General features: G+C 41.7%; 1 long non-coding RNA gene across 3 annotated transcripts in view; it reads right to left on the reverse strand.

Annotated features, from left to right (window-relative positions):
- Positions 1-21758, reverse strand: part of LOC138148778 (uncharacterized) — a 128810-nt gene that overhangs the window by 75286 nt on the left and 31766 nt on the right. For 2 of the 3 annotated variants that reach the window (XR_011165166.1, XR_011165167.1), the window contains exon 3: positions 11606-12652. This is a non-coding gene — a long non-coding RNA (uncharacterized lncRNA). The remainder of the gene's footprint in view (positions 1-11605; positions 12653-21758) is intronic. The other variant, XR_011165168.1, reaches the window with a different exon arrangement.

Consider the following 21758-nt stretch of genomic DNA (forward strand, 5'->3'; position numbering starts at 1 on the left):
GTAAGGTGCTTTGTGAACTTTAAAGCTCTGCATAAATGCTAACTATTGTTATTATCTCTTTCTATCTGATTGAGGGCTTACCAAAGACAACACTTGTTGTTCAGTCACTTCTCAGAGGTGTCTGACTCTTCATGGCCCCATTTGGGGTTTTCTTGGCAAAGATCCTGGAGTGGTTTGCCATTTCCTTCTCCAGCTCATTTTACAATAAGGAAACTAAGGTAAACAGGATTAAGTGACTTGCCCAGGGTCACACAGCTAGTAAGTGTCTGAGGCCAGATTTGAACTCAGGAAGATGAATCTTCCTCACTCTACATCCAGCACTCTATCCAGGGCTTTTCCCTTTAGACAAAAAGTTTGCCCAGGTCAAGAATTGTCTCTTCCCTGTAACTAGGCAGTCTCTGACTGCAGGGACTGGGTATCCCCAACACACTGAGGCTCTCCAAAGGTAGGAACCATATCTTCTCCTTCTTCTTCTCCCCTCACTCCTTCCATCCTCCAATAAAAGTAGCCTAATGGGCAAATGACTGAATGAGAAGGGTCAGGGATTCATCTTGCCTTCTTGCTCAGAATTGCCTATAAAAACAAGAGCTTCAATAAGATCTCATAGATCACATACAAAGTGCCCTGGAAAGTAGAAAAAGCCTTGGTTCTGGAGTCCTAGAGAACCTGGGTTCAAGTCACACCTATACCACTTTTACCGAAGTGACTGTGAGAAAGTCATTGAAATCCTTGGGTCTCAGTTTCCTCTTCTGTAAAATGAAGGGGCTGAGTTAGATATCCTCTGAGATCCCCTAACGTTCTGGATCTATGATGCAGTGGTCAGATAGGAGAGATGGCTCCCCAGCCTAAAAGGATGACAGCTATTTGAAGGTTGGGATAAGGGAGGTAAGGGAGTACAATTCCCTTACCTATACCCCCAACTAATAAAGAAAGCCACTTAGCTCCAAGTAAAACCAGAGGGAAAGCGTGGGTCAAAGTCCTGAGACCTCCTACACTTAGGTATCCCTGATCTGAGAATTCTCCCCAACCCTTCTGAGGCCCAACCCTGGGGCTGCTAGCACTACACATATACTTGCCTAGATCCTGCTTTGTTTCTGGGTGTAGCCCACTTGATACCAAGTGGGTGAGATCAGTGACAGGCCTGAGTGCTGAGGACTTGACGGCTGAGCCCAAATATAGTGAGTGCCAGCAAACAGGGCCCCTCCTCCTCTTGATGCAGAAACTTGTATCAGATTTTAAAAGGCAGATTTTTGGAGAGATTCCCCAGGAGCAAATATTGCCTCCCAGGGCTCCAAGAGTGGGTTTAATTTTAAAACAAATACACACCCTTGAGCCCTCATTTAATTTTTATCCTGACATTCAAAGGCCCCAGAGTAGAGAAGTTCTCTCTTCCCCTCTACCTAGGGCTATTCTTATTGTTGGAAAGGGCTGCTGTCTTCACAATATGACTCAACGTGGTTAGAAGGCCTTTCTATCCCCCAACTTCCCCCTACCTCAGGCCTGCCCCTGTGCCTGAAGTTTTTACCATTAGAGCTTTATTCCTTTGGGTTGGGTATTCCCCTTCCAAGTTCTATTTTTAAAATGTAAATGCCCTAGGGAGAGGGGACAGAACCAAGTTCTTATGTGGTCAGTTTAGTAGATCAGGTCACAAGAGGGGCACTTGGGAGAGGGAGAGGCTGGGTCATAGAGCTGGAAGGGACTTAAGAGATCATCTAAGCCAATGTCACTTTACAAATGAGGAAACTGAGGCCCAGAGAAATAAAAGTGATTTGCCCCAAGTCTCAAAGGAAATAGAGAGCAGGGGGAGAATACAAACTCAGGAACTCTCATACCAAGTCCAGGACTTTTGGCCTCCGCCACATTGCCTTGACATTGGAAAAGGTGGGAGTACCAAAGATCAATAGCGTTCCGGTTGTGCTGTCAGCCCGGCCTGCTCATTGCCAATATAAAGATGTTTTTCTTCTCTGCCAGGGAGTATTTCCAAAGGAGTGCTGGGGTGGGGAATGATCATCTGGGAGGAATTAGTGGAGTCTTTTCAGTCTGCATATGCAAGTGCCATACTCTGGGGGCTTTTCCATCAGCAAAGAGAAGAAATATTAGATAATCTCTAAGGTCTCTTCCAGCTCCAGAATTCTAAGAAATAACCATATCCCTAGACTCCAAGGGCCCAGGGCTGTCACAATAGGGCCAAACATCAAAGGAGGATGGCCAAGAGTGTTTGTTTTCCTTAAAACTCAACAAAATCTTTATCTTCCATCTCAATTCCTCCTCCATAATCTAAACAAATGCCCTGCCTTGTCACCCAGTCAACCTTGCCCCTGTTGGTTTTCCTGGGGCTTTGACTCTGGGCATAGGGTTTTGCCAACTGGCTCACAAGCTCCTAGAAGTGGCCTTTCTATTAACACCCCAGAGAGTCTCACTTATATTCTCTACACAGTCTGACAGTCAGAGGATAGTACAGAGAATATTGGCTCTTGTCTTCGGGGATGGCACCCCTGGTCCAGCCTCAGAATCAACACAAGCCCAAGACAAAGGATTTTCATTTGTTTCTCTGTCCTCATGTTCTTGCATGTTTCCCATCAATCATTAAGTATCTATAAGCACCATTATGTGTGCCCCTCTATTCAGCACCAACCATTATGTGCCAGGCACTATGGAAGATACTGGGGGTGCAAAGACCAGAATGGAATAGTCCTTGCCCTCAAGAAGCTTATCTTCTATAAGGGGAGATAATAGGTACATATATGTGTGTGTGTATATAGTATATATCATATATATATTGTGTATATATATATATATACACACAAATGCATACATACATTTATATGTGTTTGTGCATATGTATATATGTGTGTATAGAGATATATGTAGATAGATAGACAGAAGCATTTATACAACAAATACAATGTCCTTTTGGGAGGGAAGGCATTAGTAGTGGTAAGAATCAGGAAAGATCTCATACAGAAGGAGGGGATTAACTTGTGTCTTAAAGCCAGTAAGAGGTTCCAGGACATGGAGGTAAGGAATGTTAAGGGTCGGAGAAAAAAGTGGTTATCGACTGAGACTGTGATTTGGACCCCCTGCCTTCCCACTACAGAGGGCAGGTAGTGCAGTGAGAAGAGTGCTGGGCCTGGAGTGAGGAAGACCTGAGTTCCAATCTGACCTCAGACACTTACTGGCTGTGTGACCCTGGGCAAGTCACTTCACCTTGTTTGCCTCAGGTTCCTCATCTGTAAAATGAGCTGGAGAAGGAAATGGCAAACCACTCCAGTAATATCTTTGCTAAGAAAACCCCAACTGGAGTCATGAAGATTTAGTCACCACTGAAATAGAAGAGTAAACAGTTGCCCATTGCAACACTTTTCAAATATTTTCTTCATCTTGTCTTTTAGATTGTTTCACTCCGAGAGCATAGACTACAGCCATTTGATTTAAATTCTTCACCAAATTAGCTAAGCACTAAGCTAGGTGTTTGGGGAAACTCAACCTTTAGGGAAGATGGTCACAGAATCATCTTAGGTTTAGTCAGAAGGACTTTAGAGATAATCTAGTCCAAGGAGGGGGAACCTGGGGCCTCAAGGCCACATGTGATCCTCTAGGTCCTCAAGTGCAGCCTTTGACTGAAGTCACATAAGTTTGAAGTTTCTATTCTAGTACAATTCCTTATTTTACAAAGGAGCTAACGCTCAGAGAATTGAGGGAACCTTTGACCATAGGGAGTCAGGAATTGAACCCAAGCCCATCGACTCAAAATTCAGCCCTCTATACTACACCATGCTGCCTTTTCAGTATGTCTCATGGGGCTTTCTTCTAGTACGAGGGAAAAGTATGAGGAAATAAAAATAAAATACAACATCACATGAAAAGTATAGAATAAGGGCTGTATGAAGTCCTTACTGCCTAAGGCCATCAGAGAAGGCTTCATAGAGGAGACAGCATAGGGGCTGGGCTTTAAAATTTGAGTAGCAGAGCGGCTAGGTGGCTCAGTGAATAGAGCACCAGTCCTAGAGTCAAGAGGACCTGAGTTCAAATGTGGCCTCAGACATTTAACACTTATTAGCTGTGTGACCTTGGGCAAGTCACTTAACTCCAATCGCCCTGCCTTCCCCCCTCCAAAAAGCTAAAAAAGAAATTGAGTAGCAATGGAAAGGCCCACACTGTACATAGAGAAAGCACTGATTAAGCTGTTACTATGTAGCAGGCACCATGTTTAGTGCTGTGCAGTTTACATTCTAATGGGTGAGTGGTAATGGAAAAGGGAAAGGGTCCCCAGATTCACACAAGGTGACTGGTAAGGAGGAGCAATTCAGAGAATAAACCAGTCTGGGAAGGCAGTGAGCAAAGCTGGGTCCAATCAGAAGAACAAGTGGAGATTTTTCCAATGAGTGAAAGTAGCTGGTGAAGAGTAGGAGAAGTCTGGAAGCACAGCACATAATTAGCGAACAGAGAGTAGCCTACTTTGCCTGGGGTATAGATTATATGTAGAGAGGAACTATATGAGGTTAGGCAGGAAAGGCAAATTGAAGTCAGATTGTGGAGAGCCTTGAAAACCAGGCAAAAGAGCTTGAACTTTATTGATTAATGGGCAATAGGGAGCCATTGAAAGGCTGTGAGCAAAGGCAGCAATGTGACTCAATCAATATTAGCAATTTTGGTTGCTGGTGAGTAGGACAAAAGTTGCCAGTTCTACCAGTCTCCCTTTCCCCTTTGTGGTCTTGTTCAAGCTGATTTGCATAGTAACCAGGGGTATTATGGGGACTGAAAGAAATCCATTCATCATAATTCTATCTAGTGCCTTTGCAACAAGATGATTTGAAAGCACCCAGGTTCCTAACCCAGGGATATGATAAGGGCAAAAGGTAATTTTAAGACTATAGCTTATATAAGTGTTTAGACTAAGAGATTCCTAAATGGAAGCAGGGGGGAATAAAAATAATGCAAAGGACAGAATCTGAATGCCTACAGCTTGTGGGATGGATGTTGCTGACAGGAGTTTGAATCACAAAAGAGCTAAAGTTAGTCCTTGAAGTTCTCAAACTAAAGAGTAGCCTTGTAATAGAAGCCAGTGGAGACCTTCTGGTGGTGGTATTGTAGCAGAATATAGTAGAATTAGATCAAAGAAGAAGCTGCATCATAGCCAAAGATCTAAAAATGGCAGTAGAGAACAGTAGCAATCTAGCAGAGATCCCAACAGAGAGGAGAAGCCCTGGAGAGCTGGACAAGGAGTCTCTGTTCAGTGTAGGAGATCTGAGTCATCACCATGTGTGTCCCCCTAGCTTTCATATTCATTCCTTGACTACATATTTGTCCCTCCGGGTGTTTTCTGGCCATGTGTGTTCCTTGTGTGTCCCCACCACTCATGGGGTGGTAATTGGGAGGTGAGGGAGGGAGGAGAATGTATCCTTGGGTAAAGGAGAAAATCTTTCTTGTCTCTTTTTTTGCTTTGCTGTTTGAATGTTTTTTTTTAATTTTCAATAAATATGTCTGATTGACTGGCTAAATATAACCATTTTAGTGAGAGCTTATGAGCTATGATATTGAGTAAATGACCATGGGCTTTCTGAAGACCAGTGTGTGAAGGGGGCCCTGGATACGATTAAGACAATACAGTGCAGTGGTATAGGGGAAAGATCGTTGATTCTAGGGTCAGAGGACCCAGGGACCTTTGATGCTTACTGCTTGTGTAGCCTTGAACTAGTCTTTCTGAGTCTCAATTTCTTCATATGTAAAATAAAAGGGTCAGAAGGGCAGCTAGGTGACACAGAGAATAGAGCACTGACCCTGGAAGACCTGAGTTCAAATCTGACCTCAGACTTGACACTTAATAACTGTGCGACCTTAACCCTAATTGCCTTGCCTTCCCCCCTCCAAAAAATAAAAAGGGTTGGACCTATGATTCTATGATTCTAAGATTAGTCTGAAAGTGTTATGGAGGAAGGTCCTAGGTCTGAGCAGTGGGTCCCCATCGTTGTGTCACCACATACAAAACAACCCCCTAAAAAAGCACACACCTGTATCATGTACCTCTCTCTCACCCTCTGCACTCGCTTTTTCCAGTCACAGGAAAAGCAAAAACAAAGGTACAGACAGCAGTGAGTATTGGTACCAGCATGTTTCCACAGGGCTCACAGACAGGGTTACACTGCAACTGACAACTCAGAGATGGGACTGATATTGTTTATTAAAAGGTTTTCTGTGTTGGAAAGTTTTGTTTTTATTTTATCCCTGAAGTTGGGACCTCTATTCCTTATCCCACAGGACCCTCCCACTTCCTCCTGGGATTCCAACTGAGGACAATGTGGTTTGCAGAATGTTCTAATCCTAACCCAGGGTTCAGAAAGAAAAAAAATGACTAAAAACCTTGGTATGCATAGCTTGCTGCTTCCTGCAAAGCATTATGAATGAAACACATAAAGAGCAGCTGGAGGGGCAGAGAATGGAAACTCTGAGTGATTTCATGGCTTCAGGTCATTGAATATCACAATGTAAGCAAAACAAGCTATTTATTTCTACCAGCTCCATATAACTGGCGTGCTTCTTACCACCCCCTCACTCCCCTCCTTCCAAGAACCTCAGTCTAAAATCCGAAGGATGTACTCTGATTGCTCTGATGGCCTCCACCCCCATTCACAGCTAGACCAGGAAGGCTTGAGTTACAGCTCCAGGCTGGGAAAATACAAGGTTGTTTAGATTAGGAAGTTGCTGCCATCAGCCCCACCTCACTCAGCCCCAGGTCTGATGTTGCTTGGTGATGGTCTGCCAACCATGAAGTCCCTAGAGCTACTCTCGGCTGGCACTTTGGGGATGATTTCTGAGAAGTATTCCCCCCTCAACCCCCTACTCTCCCACTCCCCACCATTACCTTACAGTTAATTATTATATACTTTATAAATTCTTAACCACGTACATGTTGTATTCCCAGATGATCTGGGTTTGTTTCAGTTTTGTTTTTGTGTGCTAACACCTAACATCATGATTAGCTTACATGAGGTGCTTAATAAATGTTTGATGAATGATTTAATTGACTGAAGTACATAAAATAATAAAATGTCAGAACCTGGAGAGGTCTTAGAAGGTATCCAGCTGAGGGATTCTTAACTTTTTTGTGTAATGGACCCCTTGGTCAACCTCATAAAGCCAAAATGGAGGCCTTCTCAGAATAATATTTTGAAATGCATATAAAATAGGATACTTAGGATTACAAAGGAAACCAATTATATTGAAATATAATCAAATTTTTTAAAAAAAGGTCATGGACCTAAGGTTAAGAATTCCTGATTCTAGCTCATCCCTTTCAGTTCACAGTTGAAGAAAAAAAAAGACCCAGATAAATTAAATGGTCTACACAAAAGTTATACTATTAGTAACCCAGGACTTGACCTGATCTCCCAAGTCTGTCCTGTGTCCCTTCTGCTACAGGGCACTCACTCTAACTCCTAGCCCAGTATAATCACCATCTGCATGACAGTTCATATTTGTACAGCTCTTTTCAGTTTACAACCTAAGCCCAAGCACTCTGGCTTAGGGATTGCAAAGTATTATTGTCTTAATTTTACTGATGAGGAAACTGAGTCATAGAGAGACTTCTCTATGACCCTGTAGCACCAGCATGTACAGCAGCTATGAATATATCGGTGTAATTCTGAATCTCAAAATATAACAGACTTGGGGTGGGTAGGTGGTACAGTGAATAGAGCACCAGCCCTGGAGTCAGGAGGACCTGAGTTAAAATCTGGCCTCAGACACTTTACACTTACTAGCTGTGTGACCTTGGGCAAGACACTTAACCCCAATTGCCCTGCCTTCCCTCCCCCCCCCAAATATAACAGACTTTCCACATGGAAGACAGAACCAAAACATTTATTCAAACACCAGAAAGTCAAATCCCAACATCAGAAAGTCAAATCCATCATGGCAACAAAGAAATCTATACATCATAACAATGCAGAGGGCACCACCATCCCTAAGCCTTCCCCCTGCTAGGGTCTTCCCACATACAAACATTCACAGTTTGGTGCCTGCTTCTTCTTTCTCCCTAAGCTCTAACTGCTCTGACCAACTTCCTCTGGGCTCTGCTCCACCCATTCAGCAAGCTCCTCCCACCATAGGCTTATATGACTCAGGTTTCCATGTGACTCAAGCAGGTCACAAGAGCCTATTAATGGATGGGAGAGATCTTCCCATTAAGCAAAAATGTATTAACAATACAGACACTACTGCACCTTCCCACCCCATATGTCCATAATGATCCATCCTCCCAACATAGCTCCTGTGCCCCAGTCCCCCATTCCTCTTGATGTCTCCACCATTCTGATGTTCTTCCAAACTAGAAGCTTCAAAGTCATTTTGACCCCTCCCTCTCCTTTATGTTCTTTATTCCGTTAGTTTCTGAGGCCCTCTCATTTTCCTTCATTTTGTGTCTTTACAAAGCTATATAGTAAAACCTTTGCCATCCAGAACTTTCTTGGGAATGGATAATTCTGGAGATGTGAAGTTAATAGAGGATTCTCTGATGGCCTGCCCATGAATTCACAATTCGACCTGGAAGACTCTTGAGTTACAACTCCAAACTGGGCGAGCCCAAGGTTGTCTGGGTTAGGAAGATGCAAGCATTCTAGGTGCTGTAACTTTTCATCTATTATAATGGTTTCTTACTGAATTTATTTTCTAAATTATGATCAATTTCTCTGATGTCTTAAAATGAGTATTTTTGTCTATCATTTAACCTTCCTTTGCTTGATGACTCAAGATTCTCATTATGAAATAGAGTTGGGGGTGGGGTAGTAGGTTCTCACTCACTGGGAATCTTTAATCGAGCAAGAGATGAACTACTGCAGGTATTTTGTAGAGGGGATTTTTGTTTGGGCAGAGGCAGAACCAGATGCCTTCTGAGGTCCATTCCCACTCTGGAATGCTGTGCTTCTGTGAACATGGAGCATTGTGACATACTTTAGATGTAACTGTCAGTGAAGATCCAGAGGGAGAGATGGTAAAGGCCACAGGGCAGACGAGGCACTAAGCCCAGAAGTAATCCTAAAAAGTCCCTGGGATCAGCCTGTTTTTTTGTCTGTTTCTTATGAAAGTAGAGACTTCCTAGGCAGTAATAATTATAATAGTTAAGATTTTTATAGCATGTACTGTGTGCCAGGCACTGTGCTAAGCCTTTACAATTATTATTTCATTTGATTCTGTCAATGACCTTGGAAGGTTGGTGTGATTATTATCCCTATTTTACAGTGGAGGTAACTGAAATAAACAGAGGTTAAGTGACTTACCCAGGGTCACACAGCTAGTAAGTGTCTGATGCCAGATTTGAACTCAAGATTTTCTTTTCCCAGGCCCTGCACTCTAACCACTGTGCTATATACATACACACATATTTATATATACACATACATACACATTATATATACATATGTACACATATACATATGCACACATATGAATATATATATAAATATAGAGATAAGACAAACATAAAAATGGAGATAGACACAGACATAGAGAGATAGATATGGATAACTTTCAATAAAATTGATTACTGAGCCAAAAAATGAAACCTTTCCCCCAAGTTGTTTTCTGATCCTCTAGAAAAATCATCTTCTTCACTGTGGTTACTAGTGTTCTTTGATTTGTCAACACCACTTAAAGTCAAATTAACAAGCATCTATTAAGTACCTATTGTGTACTAGGAACTGTGTTAAGCACTGACGATACAAAGGCAGCAAAAAAGATAGTTCTTGCTCTAAAGGACTTTACAACATGAGAACAACTGTGTATGAGCAAAATATATTTGAGATAATCATTAGGGAAAGACTTCTTACAAAAAGTGAGATTTTAGCTGAGACTTGATGGAACCCAAGGAAGTCAGGAAGTGGAAATGAAGGAGAAAATTCCAGACATGGAGGATAGTCAGGAAAATACAATCAGGAGATAGAGTATCTTTTATGAGAAACAGCAAAGAGACTAGAAACTCGATTCTAGAGTAGTGATGTCAAACTCAAGCAGAAACATACAGAAGGATCCTGTAGGCTGAATATTGACTCAGTTTTAAAACGTAATATTATCTATGTTCAATTGTATGTTTTAATTTATTTTGTTAAATATTTCCCAAATACATTTTAATCTGGTTTAAACTGTAATCTACCCCATGTAGAGGTGTTTGATACCTCTCTTGTAGAGTACACTGAGGGCAGTAAGGTAGAAGGAGACAAGTTATGAAGGAGAGGATTTGATATTTGATCTTGGAGGTAATAGGGAGTCACTGCATTTTCCTGAATAGGAGGTGACCTGGTCAGACCTATGCTTTAGTTAGATCACTTTGATAGCTGAGTAGAGAATGGACTGAAATGGGGAGATACTTGAGGTATGGAGGCCAACCAGAGGGCCCTCACAATGGTCAAGGAGTAAGATAATGAGGGCTTGCACCAGGTTGGTGTCAGTGTCAGAGGAGAGCAGGGGACATACATGAGAAATGTTATAAATATAGAATTGACAGGACTTGACAACTAATTAGATATTAGGAGTAGAGGATGATGGCTAGATGGTGAGCCTGGGTGACTCAGAAAACATGGTGGTCCTCGTGACAGGAATAGGAAGAGGGGAGAGTTGAGGAGGGATGGGAAACAATGAATTCAGTCTGGGACACACTGAGCTTATAATAGCTATGGGACATTTAGATGTCCAATAGGTGACTGGAGATACAAGTCTAGAGGTCAAAAGAGAGGTTAGGGCATTTGTGATTTCTTCATCACTAACAAAATGGATCACAGTCATCTTCTTTTCAACTTGAACCCTCTCTTCTATTTTATTTCCACTAAATTCATCCATCATCTACTGGGTACATATATCAATGTGTCTATAATCTCATTATGACAGATGCATTTCCTTCCCTCAATACAGATGTCAACCCATCCATGCCTTCTCATCCCTATATTATTCTTTTTTATTTTATTTTTATTTTTTGTCTTTTTGGAAGGTGAGAAGGCAGGGCAATTTGAGGTAAGTGACTTGCCTAAGGTCACACAGCTAGTAAGTGTTAAGTGAGGTTGGATTTGAACTCAGGTCCTCCTGACTCCAGGGCTAGTGCTCTATTCACTGCACCACCTAGCTGCCTCTGATCCCTATATTATTCTTTCCCATGTTCCCTATAAATTTTCCATAAAAGGTCCATGCACCCAATACTGGAGGCTTTCCTCTAGATTTTTTTTTAACATTCCATGACTACTAGCACAAAAGTCAAGACTGTACATTCTGCTGGGGGAAATCTTCACAGGTAGGCATCCCCCCAACTCACTGATGGGTTTGAGGCCTGTCAGTTACCCTCAACCTGGTTTAGCCCATCTGCTCAGACAATTTTACTGGGGTATGGCTGCTGCACGGGTGACAGCCTCTTGAAGCCAAGGGTGAGAGTTGAGTGAAAGGTGGACACCAAAGGAAGATGAGCAGCCCTGAAAAGGACTCAGCAAGCCCTCACATCAGAGGGGCCAGTCCTCCCTAAACATCCTATACATCCCTGCTGCACATAGTTCATCATTAAAAACATACTGCCACCCACCTACTTGTGCCCACCATATGTCTCTCAATTACCCTTAAGGTTGCTTACCCTCGATTCTCTGGAGGTTATGATGTTCCAAGATCCACAAACATTCTGGGCATTGCTGGGAGAATCTTTGTATCTTTTTAATGTGATTTTGTACCAGGGAACAGCTTCGGGATAATTAAAAGGACTGTGCTATTTCCCAAATGCTACTTGATCCACTTTCCTTCTCTTATTCAATTCTAAATCCAATTCCCTATCCATCCATAGTGGGTCCCAGCTATACCGACTGATGTCCTAATACAATGGATCTGTTGGAATAACCACCCAACTGTACTCTATAACCTATAATATGGGTATTTTCATCCATTTATTTTTCCCTATGTGCATTCTCAGGCTGATATCTTTTGCACATTGATGAGTCTCATTGAGGAGTCCCTGCAGTGTTCTGGGACTTAATACAGTCAACTCTTATTTGCAAATAAGAGCTTCTGAAGCACCACCATCTATAGATAATTCTACCTTGCCTAGGACATCCTTCATGGCAGGGGTGAACCCCTTTGCTAAGCATGCATCTCCCTGTTTTATCCCCTGATCATCACTAGTAGTCAGAAGTTCATTGAACAGAATCATCTTTCATTGCAATTATTAGATCTAGGACAATGTTAACATATGCATAAGATGCTTATTACTGGAAGAGAGACTCTAAGAGTACGCTTTGTTCTGCTAAGTATAGCAGGGTTCCCTTTCATCCACTCTCTCAGGGCCAGACCTGTTATTTTTTACCCACTTTAGTACCCTACCCAGTATCTTGATGGGGTTATGGAGTCTGTTTTCTTTTTTTGTTTTTGTTCTTGTTTTTGTTTGGAGTTTCTTTTCCTTACCAGCTCAATCCCTACCTCAGTCATGTTTCCCCCCAATTTTAGGAGCCCAGTGACTAACACTCCAGTTCTATTTAACCATTTAATATCAAATTACTTTTATGACTGATTTTTGCTGGGCTGGTATTACTAGGCCCATCTCCTCAGGGCTTTGCTGCTGGGACAGTTGTAATATCCATCCTTGATTTCTGGATCCTAGATCTCAGGGGATGATAGACTCCACTCCCTGAACCTGCAATGGAAAAGAAAATAGGTGAAAGGACCAAAGACCTGGATCCATTTCTCAGCAATACAGGAGAAGAAGGAGATCCTAGAACCCTTCTTCCTCACCACATTGTCTCACCTACCATGGGAGGAATTACCTACTCCATCAGACATAAATATTGCAAAAGTCCTAACAGATGCTGGATCATTCCTTTTTAAAGATACTGTCAGTTCCAGCTATACAACAAATAGAAAATAAGTTACTCTTGAACACATAGCAATCCAATGCAGAATGTCTACATGTGCTCTAACATGCTAGTCTCCAAGGAATAATTCCCTACCATCTCCATGTGGATGACACCATTTTATGTAGTCTGAGCAAGTACCAAATCCATATTACATATATCAAATGTCTTTTCATAATGAATAAACAAAAATCACAGCCAGAGTCTTATATCTTTTATGAGACTGTAAAGATGGGATGGACTGCAGGTAATCATTTGCAAAAGTCAGATCATTCTTTTGTTATATTTTCATCAAGGACATATTTGAAATATAGATTACAGAGACAAAGATATAGACACAGATACAGACACAGATATAGATATCTCATCATCATAATGATCTCATAAAGGAGGCATAAAGGTATGTAGCTACAGATGTTCTCTCAGTGACTTTGGGTGGTAATAGTAACATCCATTTTTATGACATCCCCCCCCCCCCCGGTGAGATATTTCAGAAAATGACTCCTAAAAAAAAGTACTAAACTTTCCAAGATTGTGTTGCATAATATAGATTTCTTCACTGAGTACTTGGTTTGATCCAGTCACTCTTTCCAATTTTTTCTTCCTTTTAAAAACCAAATTTGCTAATGGTTTATCTATTTTTAATTTATTTTTAACCACATCCTAGTTTTATTTATTAATTCAATGATATTTTTGTTTTCAATTTTGCTAATTTGTTCTTTGATTTTCAATTTTTGCTTTTAATTTTTTTTTATTTGTTGGTTTTCTAGTTTTTTAGTAGTATGACCAATTTGTTGATTTGTTCATTCTCCCTTTTGTTGAAGAAAGTGATTGGAGACATAGATTTTCCCCTAATGACTACTTTGGCTGCATCCTGATAATTTTGTTATGTTGCCCCATGGTTGTCATTGTCTTAAATGAAATTCTCTATTGTTTCTATGATTTGTTCTTTGATCCACTGTTCCAATTCTGTGTTCTTTGATGCTGTTTGGTTTTTCTTGGATAGCACATTGGGGACTGAATTATTAGTAGTACTTCATTGGCGTCCTATTAAAATGCATCATCATAACATGGAGGTGGCTATGCTAGTAGAACACAGGCCCTAGAAGGTCCTACTAAGCTGGGAAAGATTTGATCACAAGCCCAGAAATGGCATTGTCTTTCATCTGAGGACCAGACTAGTTAAGTTTGGAAATATTGATCAGTAGAGACTTAGTTATTTTTTCAACCATGGAAGCACACAGAGATCCGCTAAAGCTTGATAAGCCCAAGATCTGCATCAATGAAGAGAGTATCCATCCACCTGGATAAAATATCAGATCCTTGAGCTATTGAAATGAATTTTTTCATAGAGTATGAAGGAGGAATTTTCTTTATCATTTCAAAATTTTATGAAAGGGAACTTTTGGGAGGATTTGCTCCTATATCTGACGAATTCATTGCTAGAAGATAAACATTTCAGCTGACATGACATTAGACCATGGTTTTCTCTAAGCTCTACTGAATATTCGATTTTGAACATGGTTGTTTGTAACTGAATAAAAGTATTAGGATACAAGTTCATTTCCTATTGGCTCACACAAAGCACCTTTAAGACAATTCCAGTAATAGACGGGATAATAAGTAATGATGATATGTACCTCATCCTATTTCTACATGATTTTGATTTGCTCTGATAGATCTCTGTATTTTGAAAGTTTTTCATTCTATGTGTGTAGCAGCAAGCACCCCAAGCGTCCCCAGGGTGGCTGCCAGCACAGGTTCTTAGATCTGCTTTGATAAAGGAAAGCAACTCAAAATGGGTTAACAAGCTTACTTTAATCAGTCAAACATGTATCATTTACCTCATTCAGGGGGAAAAGGTCAGCACCCTGAACTTCAGAGTATACAGACAGAATTATCAAGACAGAGAGACAGATCAAGTAGATAGTTTCCAAACTGTCCAACCATTACATCCATACCAAATCAACATCTGGGTTTCAACATCTGGGTTTTTCAAAGCCGGGGGACTCTCAACAACGGCTTCCCATAGTTTCATCTGATCAAATCACAGAATACTTCTCAAAGTGAGCCCCCAAAACAAAGCTACACATCAGGGCTTATATAGCCTTCTCCTGGTTCAGAGAATGTAACAACCTTATTGACTCACTGGCCAATCAAGAAGTATCTACTGAAAAACAAGCCTCCCACCCCAGGGTCCAGGTGTACTTTAGCCTAGGGGCAGGGAAGATCTTAAAAATTTACATTCCCATTACAATGTGGCTTAGAAATTACTTGACATAGTGACATCTATTTGCAATTTTGTCCTTATGTTTTTATGGATCAATGCTGTCTGAGCAGTCATGGACAACAGATCTATCTGTAATAATGATCTGGTTCCAATACAGTTTATTGATTGAATTCTCAAGAATATTTAGGGATAGCATATGGGGAATTTGTCATCTGTCAGTTTTTAAAGCTAATAAGCTTCGCTGTATAATCCTAGCCACCTGATCATGTTTGCCTACATATCTGGTAAATGCTAAATTTTTTGCAATCTGTAATGATACACTGGAGTTTTCACTAATTCACTGCATAATTTGCATCAATGAATGAGTCCAGGTTCCATAAGAATAATCTTTTCTTAGGATAATGTCTGGGGGGCGGAGCCAAGATGGCGGAGTAGAAGCACAACCCTCCCGCGGCTCCGGCTTCCACCCTCCCCAATCCATGTAAAAAGGGGACTCTAAACAAACTTTGGAGCTGCGGATCCCACAAAATGACACAGAGAAGCTAACCTCCCTCTGAGAACAGCCCGGCAGGCCCGCAGGAATCAGCCAGCGCAACGCTCTGGGAGCCGAGCCCAGCACCACCCCGCTGCTTTAGCCCCAGGGCGGGCCTGACCAGCCGCCAGCCGGAGGGACTCCAGATCAGCAGCAGCTGTGGCCGTTTCCAGATTTATCAATACATAGATGCGAAGGACAAGGTGAGAGGCCAGTGTGGTCTGGACTTTGGGACCCAGTAAGTGGGAGTGCATGGCTTTTACCCCCGGGGCGAGAAACCGCTGAGACGCCGGCAGGCTTCAGCCCCTGGCCTGCAGAGTGTAGGGGGACCAAGCACCAGTCTGAGGGGTAATCACTCTTGCTTTAACCTGCTTGGATCTGGATTGCAGTCTAGGGTGGAGGTCCTGGGGTGTGTGTCCAGCTTGCCAGAGAGTATAGAGACCTCAGAGAGGGCACCCATCTAATACCTCCGGCAGCTGAGAAAACCCCAGCGTTTGGGACGAAAACTCCCCTGTCTGGTGGCAGAGTCCTACTGTGGCAAAAAGCCCAAAAGTCAAATCATTGAGTGGCAAAATGAGCAGGCAAAGGAAACAAAGCAGACAGAAGATTCCAACATTACACTCCTATTTTGGGGAGCAAGGCATGGAACAGGAGGAAATCAGTGAAGTCAGAACTCCTGCACCAAAAGCTTCAAAGGAAAATACAAGCTGGTTACAGGCCATAGAGGACCTTAAGAAGCAGATAAGAGAAGTGGAGGAAAAATTGGGAAGAGAAATGAGAACAATGAAAGAAAATTATGAAATGAGAGTCAACAGCCTGACTGAAGAAAATAACACCTTAAAAAACAGACTGACTCAAATGGCAAAGGAGGCTCAAAAAGGCAATGAGGAGAAGAATGCCTTAAAAAGTCGAATTTGCCAGATGGAAAAAGAATCTCAAAAGCTCACTGAGGAGAATCATTGCTTCAGAATTAGATTGGAGCAAATGGAAGCTAATGACTTTATGAGAAATCAAGATGCTGTTAAACAGATCCAAACAAATGAAAGAATAGAAGGCAATGTGAAATATCTCATGGGAAAAACCACTGACCTGGAAAATAGATCCAGGAGAGATAATTTAAAAATTATTGGACTGCCTGAGAGCCATGACCAAAGTAAGAGCCTGGAAAGCATCCTCCAGGAAGTTCTCAAAGAAAACTGCCCTGATGTTTTAGAACCAGAGGGCAAAATAGAGATTGAAAGAATCCACCGATCACCTCCTGAAAAAGATCCCAAAAAGAAAACTCCTGGGAATATTATAGCCAGGTTCCAGAATTCCCAGATTAAGGAGAGAATATTACAAGCAGCCAGGAAGAAACAATTTGAATATTGTGGAAACACAATCAGGATAACCCAGGATCTGGCAGCTTCTACACTGAGGGATCGAAGGGCCTGGAATGTGATATTCCGGAGGTCAAGGGAGCTGGGATTAAAACCAAGAGTCACCTACCCAGCAAAATTGAGTATCATGTTTCAGGGGAAAATATGGTCATTCAGTGGAATACAGGACTTTCAAGCATTCTTGCTGAAAAAACCAGAGTTGAATAGAAAATTTGACATTCAGATACAAGAAGCAAGAGAAGCATGAGAAGGTAAACAGGGAAAAGAAATCATAAGAAACTTATCAAAGTTGAACTATTTTTTTTTTTTTGAAGCAATCAGGGTTGAGTGGCTTGCTCGGGGTTGCACGGCCAGTTGTTGTTTCTGGGTGTGGTGCTGGGTGTCTGGGCCCGGATTTGATCCGGGTCGTCCCGGCACTGGGGCCGGTGCTCTTGCTTGCTGAGTCGCCTGGCCAAAGTTGAACTATTAACATTCCTACATGGAAAAACAATAATTGTAACTTATGAAACTTTTCTCAGTAGTTGAAGGGATTAGAAATATGTGTGTTTATGTGTATATATATATATATATATATATATATATATATATGTCTTTATATGAGGGTATGCGGGCATATGAATACATATGTGAATGTGTGTATATACATTTACAGGTATACATAGATAGAGGGCACGGGACCAATTTAACAGGAAGGGATGATACTTAAAAGGTGAAATTAAGAGATGAGAGGAATATAATGAGAGGAGATGGGGAGAGACAGAGTGGGGCAGCTATCTCATACAGAAGAGGCAAGGGAAAATGGTTACAATGGAGGGGAAGAATAGGAAGGCAAAAGGGAATGGGTCAACTTTACTCCTATTGAATCTGGCTTGAGGAGGGAGGGAAATACACACTAAATAGGGGATCTCACCCTCCAGGAGAATATGGGGGGGAAGGAGATGTGAGGGGGGATGATGGAAAGGAGAGCAGGCTGGGGGGGAGGGAAGTTGGAAGCACCCACTTTTGAAAAGGGACAGGATCAAAGTAGAGAATAGAACAAGTGGGAGGTGGGATAGGAGGGAGGGAAATATAGTCAGTCTTTTACAATACATCTACTATGTTATTGTTTTGCAGTGAGGAAATTCAGAGAACCGGAGTACGAGATATCATCATGGAACAGTATGGTAGAAAGAAAAGATGGGCTGTTCATGGTGTAAGGATGAAGGATGACAAGCCGCCTTTAGGGTTTGAGTACTGCTGTGTGCTCTAAGAGGACTTGTTAGTCATATTCCTCCTCTTCAATGAGAAAGTCTTAATCTTGCTATAGCTGCCATGGGTGCCATACACCCCACATATCATTTGCTATCAGACACACACTGACATACATGCTCACAATACATTCTTGAATACACATACACACGGTGAAATATAATGGGTACTATTGAGTTATTGTTTGGACCTATCTCCATCCTACTATGCCCAAAACAAACAATATTATTGGTAATTGCATAGGTGTTCATTGCTCCCAACATGTCCTTCCTATTAAGTTTTCACTTCAGGATGCCAGAGAGTCTCTTAGCACACACAGCCTTAGGTTTTTCCTTGACAATATTTTGCTTAATGTGTCTTGCCTAAAGAAAACCAAGATATTTTTAAGTGTTGCCTCATCTGTTGATTCAAGCCCAAAACCTTCAGTCTTTACTCTTACTTGTTATACATTAAGAATTTTTCACTTATCAAGTCAAAATGACATTTCAATATCATCAGAGGAAGTTTTTACAAGCTATTTAATGGACTGCCCAATGAAGCCAAATACTTGATGTCATTCACACACATCAAATGATTGATAGAATGTTTTGGACTCTTTCATTGACTTGAAAGCTATACTCAGGTCTATTCAGGAGTGATGATAAAGAATTTAAAGTGAGACAAAACCAGAGAAACCCTCAATTGTCTTCTTGGAAAAAAAGCTCCATTCTATATCAATTTTTCTTGATGTTATTGTGTTGGCGATGTGCTTTCCATAGGGACATCAACTATTTTAGCATTCTCATTATGCTTGATTCTAATTTATAAAGTTGTAGTACATGATTAAGAACATGAGAACAGAACTGAGTCAAAAGCTTCATAATAATCAAGAAAGGCAATATAAATATTATAACACTTTTTAGTAGCAAGATTTCTTCCAGGGCTTCACAGCTACGAGGACAGTCTCAGGACATGCATCACCCTGACCAGCATTCCTTTACTTAACTATTGCCCATGTCGCTCACAACACGGATGAAAGGCTTTGAAGGGATTATTGTCATCTTCTTTGCTGTTATATTATAGAAACTTGGTGAGGGAAGATGAGGGGAGAAGAAGAAATCAATAATAATTTACTTACATTTTTACAGTACTTTAAGGTTTATAAAGTCTTTTGCTCACAGTAACTATTTGAGACAGGTGATAATAGGTGATATTTAGAATGCTTATGGATTTTTAAAGCTTGAAACAGGATGTCCCAAACGTCTTAGGGTAATTAAAAGGTAACTAAAACTTTAAAATGCCCTAAGACTTATTTTATCCTTGTGACAACCCTTTGAGGGAAGTACTATAGCTATTATTATCTCTATTTTACAGATGAGGAAAGTGAGGCTCAAAAGAGTGACGAGTCCACTATCACTCATGACTTACTACTCTGGGAAGCACAAAGGTGGACATGATCCAGGGTCAGAGATTCAGCTTGGACCTCTGAAACAGCAATTAGGTAATTTCTTTAGTGAGAAGAAAATAAATAGCTGTCCCATATCTGATCTGTATTGTACATTCAGTGTCTTTCTACTCCTCTTTTGGGTAAATCTTAGACATGAGCCAAACATAAGCTTTCTAAAAGGGATTTTCCCCTGGGGCTCTAGTGTGGCAGCACAAATAGTCAGAGAGTTTGAGAGGGGAAAAAAGCCTGAGCCCTGTCTTTGTGAGCCAAAACACTTTGAGGCTTTCCTAATCTGTACGTGTGGGTACAGAACTCATAGGGATCACCCCAACTTCCCAGGGACCAATAGGAATTCTCATTCTGATACTAGTCTCTGGCCTATTTCACTATCATATCTCATGGTATTGCCTCATTCCTAGTGAGAAAGGCCCCCTATGAACCCCAACCTAATGCCTAAAGGCTGGGGAGAGATGAGTTGGTGGGAAAAGTAGGAATACCTTTGGTTTTCTCAGTGACTGCACCTATTCCAGGGATGGGAATCAAGTGCAGTAAGAGCAGAATAGCATTCTGTATACCTCCAAATAAAATTCACTCAGAGCCAGAATTAGCATGGATCACCCAGGGATATGCCATCATCCAGACAGAGGCCCACCCTTCTCCCTCCATGAGGCATGCTCCCTGGCCACTCCCTACCTCTGCCTCAGCACCAGCTGCTCAACTGACCTGATCCTTTCATCTACCCTGGGGCTAATATCCCACAGGGTCTCATCATACCCCTCTCCAAGTTAGCCTTCCCTTAGGTACAGTTTAAACTGTCTCTTCTGTCTCCATCTAAATCCTGGCCTATGAAAGAATATCATCTGGGCCATCTAGGATCTATATGGGATCCACTGAAAGGGAAAAGAAAGGAACACCTACCAACTACCAGGCACAATGCTAAGTGCTTTATAGATATCTTCTCATATGATCTGAAGGGGAAAAGCAAGGAAATCAGGGCAGGGTGCTGGCCACCATCTCTTCTTCCCTCCCCAGACTCTCACCTCCTGTTTCCCACTTCTACTATGACCTCTGCAAGCTACCTCTGTTAGGGCTCAGTGGAAATATTAGTGAGTTTAGATTTATAGATCATGAGTTCAAATCCATGCTCTAGTTATGTGACTTTAGGCAAGTCATTTAATAATGAGCTAATTCTCATATGGCACTTACTATGTGCCAGGCACTGTGCTGAGAGCTTGATAAATATCTCATCTGATCTTCACAACTCTGGGAAGTAGTTGCTATTATTGTACCCATTTTGCAGTTGATGAAACTAAGTTAGGCAGGGACTAAGTGACTTCCTCTTTCTGGATCTCAATGTCCTCATCTGTAAAATGAGAGAACCAGATTAAATAACCATTCAATCTATAAACCTACATCTCTTCCCCTATCATTCCCTCTCTCTCCTGGTCCTCCCACCTTTCTCCTGAAGACACCACAATTCCCCAAGGCTCCTTCTCTCACTCAGGCTAGAAGGAGGAGTTAGCATACTCAGACACCACTCTCCCCCTTAAATGTTCACTCCATCCAGTCCACATTCTTGTTTGTTGCCATCCAAGGACATTCACTCACATCTCCCTCAACAAATCCAGTGCCCAGCTCACAAGTTTCTTTTCCATCCCCAACCCCATACCCTCTCTTCCCAGATGCTCAGCCTCCTCCTCTCCTAGGACTTCTGTTCTCAGCCTTCCTCCCCCATGTACAGCAGTGTCCATGCTTTGAGTCACCCTATCCTCACACTGCCCCCTCCCCCTCCAGCCCTGAGCAGCAGAATCTCCCCAAGGGCTACAATTCCTGCTTAGAGTTCTGTGTACTTGTTCCATAGATTTGGACATGGAGGGGAACTTTAGAGAAAGGATGAAGAAAGGAAACAATCATTTATTAAGTGCCTAGCATGAGCCAGTCATCGCACTAAGTGCTTTACAATTATTATCCCATTTGATCCTCACAACAACACTGGAAGGCAGATGCTATCATTATTATTATCCCCATTTTACAGGTGAGGAAACTGAGACAGGGCAGATGTTAAGTGACCAGC

The sequence above is a fragment of the Petaurus breviceps genome, unplaced genomic scaffold, assembly GCF_028583685.1.
Source record: "Petaurus breviceps papuanus isolate PSGF00001 unplaced genomic scaffold, PetGlider_PUasm1.0 90842, whole genome shotgun sequence".
Classification (NCBI taxonomy): Eukaryota; Metazoa; Chordata; class Mammalia; order Diprotodontia; family Petauridae; genus Petaurus; species Petaurus breviceps.